Consider the following 7,077-nt stretch of genomic DNA (forward strand, 5'->3'; position numbering starts at 1 on the left):
TACCCGGACACTGGTGCAACCTTTAGGAATGCTTTAAGCTTCAAGCAACGATGACAACAACAAAAAATGACAAGCCGTTAAGGAGTGGCTTAAACAAGAGGTCTTGAAGCAGGCAGTCCAGAGCCGGTGTACTAAGAGCTCAACAACATCACCAAAGACTCAGGCTTGTTCCGTCTTTTCACAGTAAACCTCACTGTATTCGATTTTCATCCTCATGCTTATTGCTTCCTGATTGCAGGATGGCTGCTATAGCTCCAGGCATCATATCAGCAACCCAAGGGGTTGGGTCCAGTGGTGTTCTGATGGGACTTTGCTTTTTATAATGGAAAAAAGCCCGTCAGCAGATTTCTCTTTACATTTCACTGGTTACATATCTCCCCCTAGACCAATCGCTGATCACTAATGTGGGAAAGTATGTTTTATGATGGCTCCTGCTTAACAAATCATCTCAAAACCTAGCGGCTTGAAACAACAGCTACTTATTACCCTTCGGCTGTCTTATGGCTGAGGAGCTCTGTGATCTGAGCCAGGCCTGGCTGATCTTGGCTGGGCTTACCTGTGCACCTGTGCTCAGCTCTTGGGTCTGCTGGGGGCTGTCTGGGCTAGGATGGCCTTACTTATTCACGTCTGGTGTTGGCTGATTGTCAACTGGGGTGATGGGTAACTGGGTCTTTAATTCAGCAGGCTAGCCCAGGCTCGTTTCCATGGCAGCACTAGTGTTCCAAGAGATTGGGTGGAAGAATGCAAGGCCCCTTGGGCCTGGACTCTGAACTGGCACTGTCATTTCCATCCCAAAGCAAGTCACAAGGCCAGCCCAGGTATGAGGGTGGGGATACAGATTCCAGCGCTTGGTGGGAAGAGCTGCTAAGTTGTATTGCAAAGGGCGTAGGTGCAGAGTAATGAAGAACTGTGACTATTTTGCAGTCTACCGCAGATTACCATCATTTATTTAGGCCAGCTCATCCCCTGAGGTAGAGAAGAGGCTCCTTTTCCCCCAGATCAATGGAATATCCCTCCCCCTGATCAGAGTACAGTTGCGGGGAATGAGGCAAAAACATGGTTGTTGGGCAAATGACTGACAGTGTCTGGACAGGGGGCTAACCCAGGCGCAGGCACAGGGAGGGACTTCACAGCTTCCATTTCTCCACGTCACCTTCCTTTTTCGGAAGAGGGTGATTTCTTTCTTTCTTTTTTTTTTAATTCTCTTCTGAGGATATTTTTTCCATTGCTTTTCAGAGAGTGGAAGAGAGAGAGAAACATCGATGTGAGAGAGACACATCAATTGGTTGCCTCCCACACGTGCCCCAACCAAGGCCAGGGATCGAGCCTGCAACTGAGGTATGTGCCCTTGGTCAGAATTGAACCAGGACCCTTCAGTCCATGAGCAGATGCTCCAACCACTGAACCAAACTGGCCAGGGCTGAAGAGGGCGATTTTCATCTGTCTTTAGCTGATTCCTGGTCTGGGTCTCATGATGTTTCCTCCAACAGGTATATGCATTTACTCCATGAAACTCAGGTGCAAAAGCAATTTAAACATAAACAAACAAAACTGAACCCTGCCTCTGCCCACATCTGCCAGGGTAGGAAAATCCAGTGTCATTCACTGAACATGGGGTTGGGGTGGGTCTTGCCCTTCTCTTCCCTGGGGTTTGCATGACCCAGGAGATGTGGGGTGAAGACCTTTGGCATTTGATCCATCAAGGTCACCTCTGAGGTGCTTTTGTCCAAGTCCCAAGGGTCTATTAGAAAGTGGGAGACTATTTCTGTTCCCTTGACCCTGAACTTGTTGCAGAAAATTTCAGGCTCTTATGGCCCATCAAAGTCTTCACTCAAGGAACTTATAAGCTTCTCTGGCCTCCCCTTCTCAGGGAGCCCAAATTTCTGCTTTCCTCCTCAACTCCTTCCTCCTGACAGTCCCAGGTCTCCCAAGCAGCATCTGGGTGGGATGGTTTTCTAGGAACCCAGGACCTGACTGTGCTTCCAGGAGGGAGACATACCCTAAGAGAACAGACAATGTACGATAGAAACTAATCTGGGGGGGCAGGGGAAGAAGCAGCATCTCAGCTGAGACATGATGGTGGCATAGGAGTGGGGTAGGTGACAAAGGGGCTGGGGAGCCCGCAGTGGCATGTTCCAGGCAGAGGAGCCATCATCACAGTGACTGCTAATGCCTATTGAGCGCGGCCTGCAGGCCAGGTGCTATAAAGCAGATATTTCTGTTGTCCCCATTTTATGAAACTCAGAGAAGAAGTTTAGTAACTTGCCCAATGACGTATTGTAGAATTTTATTACCAGAAACCTGTTTAATTTTATTCACCAATGTCACCCCAATAAATTCAATAAACTTTTGAACAAAGCCAAAAAAAAAAAAGTAACTTGCCCAAGGTTGTGCAACCAGTAAGTGGCTGAGCTGGGATTTCAAATTCAACCAGTCTCACGCCAAAGCTCCCCCCTTACCCACTTAGATGAACCCAGAGGTGGCAGAAGCAGGTTAGTTTTTGGAGACCCATGAGGAGTTTGTTTTGGCTGGAACATGGTGTGTGAAGGGAAAAGTGGTATAGCAAGAGGGTAGCAAGATAGAAAGGGGTGAAAACCTGGAGCATCCTGCGGCCATGTTACTGCTGGAAGGCAGCAAGCCCGGCCACAGGGAGATCACTTCAGGGCTATTTCAGGAGTTTCAGCAAGAAAGGGTGGGGCATCCAACTGGAAGACGGTAGTAAGAATAAAGGACAATGGCAGGTTTCATGGGTTATCTGGGAAGAATGGACAGGACTTAAAGGTTGGTTAGAGGTGAGGGATTAGGGGGAAAGAGAGAGGGGAGTCAGGAATGACTCTCAGGTTTCTGGATTGAGCAACTAGATGGATGGTATCAATCCTATTTCTTTTCCCGATTTGCTGTGTATCCTTGGGGATCTCGCCCAGGCTCTCTAGATGTCTGTCTTCCTAGCTATGAAGCAAAAATAATGAAACCTGACCTTCCTATGTATCCAGATGGTGTCAAGATAAGATGAAGTCATCAATCTGGAAGTGCTTCGGAAAAGTCAAAAGTACTTTGCAAATGTAAGTGGTTATTATTTTATGGTTATTGTTAAGGTCTTCCCTCTCCTGGGGCTTGCAGATGGAGCCAGACTGAAAGGCGACCCAGGGGAGCTGCCTGCTTACTCAGAGGAGTCGCTGTGTTTTCCATCTATCTTTTTGGCAGATGGGAACCACATTCCCACGTACTAAATTGTTAATAGCTTCCCCAGGGAGTTCCTTTCTGCTCTGACTCCTTCTGTGATTTCTGTTTCTCCACCGCTGACACCTCCTGATGCCCCCAGTTGGCTCAGGATTTCCCATGCGTTTATGTTTTTGTTCTTTGCCCCTGGAGTTAAGGATGGGGAGGAGCCCCAAGCAAAACCTGGGTTACCATTCTATAAGCCAGCCGTGGAGGGCGGCGTCTACCCTGTGCTTAGCCAAGAGCAGTGGCGAACTCAAGGGGAAAACTCTGCCAAGCAGAGGCAGGAGCGATGAGTTCTTGTGTTTAATGGGGGTGACTTTCTAGTCTGCTCTGTGATGCAATGTGGTGTGGGAGTCAGGAGACTGGCTTCTGGAGTGGCGTCCCAGCTGTGGCTCGGGCAGGTAACCTAACCTCTGAAAAACGGCATAATAGTAGGAACTCACACCTCTGAGGCTGATGAGAATTAAAGGAGATAATCCACAGAGCACTTGGCCCAGTTCCTGGCACATCGCAAGCTCTCTCTAAATGGTAGGGTCATTGTGAGCTGTGACTACAGAAAAGAGATTGCCTTTTAAAGGTAAATAAACTAGAATGCGCACATCCAAGGGTTGATCTCTTCAAGGTACTCACTTTGGGAGGCTATTGGGGAATCTCCTTTAGATGTCTTTCAAATTTCCATTCTTACCATGTGTTCTTAACAGAGGCAATTCACATGCACTTGGCATGTGTTTTAATTCAGGCTGCTATACCAAAGTACCATAGACCAAGTGGCTTATAAACAACAGAAACTTATTTCTCGCCTGCCAGTGTGGCTCAGTGGTTGAGCACCGACCTATGATCCAGGAGATCTCGGTTCAAGTCCTGATCAGGGCACGTGCCCAGGTTGCGGGCTTGATCCCCAGCAGGGGGCATGCAGGAGGCAGCAGATCAATGACTCTCATCATTGATGTTTCTCTCTCTCTGAAGTCAATAAAGACTTTTTTTTTTTTTTTTTTAAAGACATTTATTTCTCACAGTTCTGGACACTGGAAGTCCAAGATCGGGGTGCCAAGTATAGATGGGTTCCAGTGTGGGCTTTCTTCTGGGTTGTAGATGGCTGACTTCTTGTGTCCAGAGCAGAGACAGCAAGCAAACTCTTGAAAGGGGCCGTCCATGCAGAGCATCAGCTGTTTTACCAGCTCCTCACCTAATCCTGTACCTCTTAACCTTATAGATGAGAAAACTGAGGATGAGAGAAGTGATGGGAATCTTTTTCTGTTTTTGCCTCCACCATAGCTACGGGTTTCCATCACAGCATCTCTGTACCCAGGAGGGACTCAAAGAAACATTGTGAAATGCAATTAAAAAAAATTCCCTTTAGCCCATTGTGGCTGAAGCATGCCATTGGGGTGGGGATAGGGGATGGAGTCAGAGAGGACAGCAATAAATCCCAGTTGGGGCCACACCTGGGAGAGCCCCAAATGCAAGATCAAGGAGTGAGGGTAGACTTGCTTGGTAATCGCCAAAAGCCAAGGGCGGGCATGGAGCTGGGATCTAGTATTTCAGTTCCAAGTAAGATGTAATTGCAGACTTTAAAGCAAAGGGTTTGAGTTGTTTAGAAAAATTCCTAGGTCTGTATTAAGCTCTGTTTGTCTGTTTCCCTCACCAAAATAAGAGCTCACCAAAGTTGGAATTGAACTTCCTGTTCACTCACTCACTGAGCACCAGGGACTGTACTGAGGTGGGGGTACAGGAGTGCACAAGACCTATTGTAACGGCGATGCACAAAAATCCAGTGACTGCATAAATAAATATGTGGGACATTCTGTAAAGAAGAGGCTATGAGAACAAATAACAAGGGGACCTGGTCTAGTTGGTGGGGTGGAGGGCAGTGAGTGAAATGATATTTAAGCTAAAACCTGAAGGATGAATAGCATTTAGCCTGTGGAGGTGGCTGAGCCTTCTGAGTAGAAAAAAACAGAATGTGCAAGTATCCTGGGGTAGGAAAAAGTTTGGCTTGTTGGAAGGGTGGGGAGGGGGCCAGAACTCCAACTGTCCCAGTTTCTTTCCCTCGGCACCAGAAAAGTCTGTGACTATCAGGCCCTGTAAGACAGGGGAGAGAGTTTTGGCAGCATATGTGACCACAGAGCAAAAATCACCTCTCTGATGAGTCCCTAGATGGTTAAGTGGGGAAGCCTTGGGGTGAGGAGTCTCCTGTAGCTGATCAAGGGGCCTGGACAGCAGCTGGGAGGGGCAAAGAGAATGGAGCAAAGAGGGTGAACTTGAGAATTCTGGCTTTGTTTTTTTTGGAAAGGGTATGAGCCTTGCAAATAGATGGATGACTTAAGCCAGAGAGTGATATGGATCCTTTCCCAGTCTCTCTCAGGGCCAAGAGCATCAACCCTAAGCCTAAGGCTCAGGAATCCAATATGGTCCCATTCCATTCCCCCTTGGGACCTTTACTTACCTAACCAGTATTTTCTGAGCACCCACTCTGACCCCAGCCCTCTACTGGGTGCAGAGATCAATCAGGCCTGGTGTCCCCAAGGAGGAAACAAACTCAGATAGAAATAATTGCCATATGGGATAATTTAGTGCCGTGCCTAGTCTTCTCGTCTGTGAAATGGGGACAATAATAATAGAACCTACTCTAAAGTGTTGATGCATGGATAAAGCGCTTATCACAGTGCCTGGTACAGAGTAATGGTTGGTAGAGAGAATGTTCTGGGAAGGACAGGAGCCCCAAGTAGGGTGGTTCTGGGTCTGGGAAGGTCAGGTTAGGGAAGGAGTATGAGAAATGCTCCCTTCCTGGTGGTCTTTGAGACCCTGCCTGCCACCTCATCCCATTCTCTCCGCGCTGGCTCCCTTGCCATCTCTTCCTGGACTCCTTTGAGACTCTCTGACCACTGTGTCTTTGCACATGCGGACATGTGGTTCCTTTGTCTGGAATGCTCTTTCCTGGTTTCTTCCCTAAGTTAGTTACTCCCCAAATTTCACATCTCACCTTAAGTATCCTTTCCTCAGGGAAGGTGTTCTGACCTCTGGGTTTTGTAGGCCCCACCAGAGGAAAGCATTGCTTTCCTTCACTTTCCTCCATCTGTAACCGTATCTTCATTGCTGTGATTTTAGGATTGATGTCTCTTCTCCACTGGACTGTAAGCCCCAGGAGGTAGGGGATGCATCTGGTTTTGTGCACTAGCAGATCCCCAATAGGACCTGGCTCTTACACTCAGCACTCCCCCACCCCAAAAATCTGTTGAGTGAATGAATGCGGTGAAAGAAACTACGCAGAGTAATGGTTATTTACGGAGCACTCACTGTGTGCGCTGCACTGAGCCAAGTTCTTTCTCGCATCATCTTAATTAACCCTGTGAGCCAGGTGGTGTGATTACCCTCATTTTACAGGCGAGCATAATGGAGCTGAGAGAGGTTAAGTCACTCGCTCAAGGTCACTGCTCATTAGTGCAGGAGTGAGCGGCAGGATTCACCTCCAGGTCCTTCTGGCTCCAAAGCAGCAAAGGGGTGTGAGTGTGCGTGTGTGCTGGGGGGTGTGGTGATCCCGGCTGGTGTGGGGTACACCCGAGCCCGCGGAGCATCTCTAGGGAGAGAGTGGGAAGCTTCCTCGGCCCGGCTCCAAGCCGGTGGTGCAGCTCCCGCCCCCGGTCGCGGGCGCAGACTGGAGGCGGCCTCGGGCCCACGTGGTGCGCGCGGCGGGCGCGTGGAGGAGCCCGCGGCGGCTCGCGGCGCAGAGCGCTCCGGGCGGAGAGAGCGGGCGGGCGGGCGCCCGGGGCGGGACCGGTGTGGGCGGCGAGGGGCGCGGGGAGGCGCGGAGAGAGCCGGCGACCGGTGCAGCGGCGGCGTCGGGGCCTCGGCCTC

Source organism: Miniopterus natalensis, chromosome 9 (genome assembly GCF_054644295.1).
Source record: "Miniopterus natalensis isolate mMinNat1 chromosome 9, mMinNat1.hap1, whole genome shotgun sequence".
NCBI lineage: Eukaryota > Metazoa > Chordata > Mammalia > Chiroptera > Miniopteridae > Miniopterus > Miniopterus natalensis.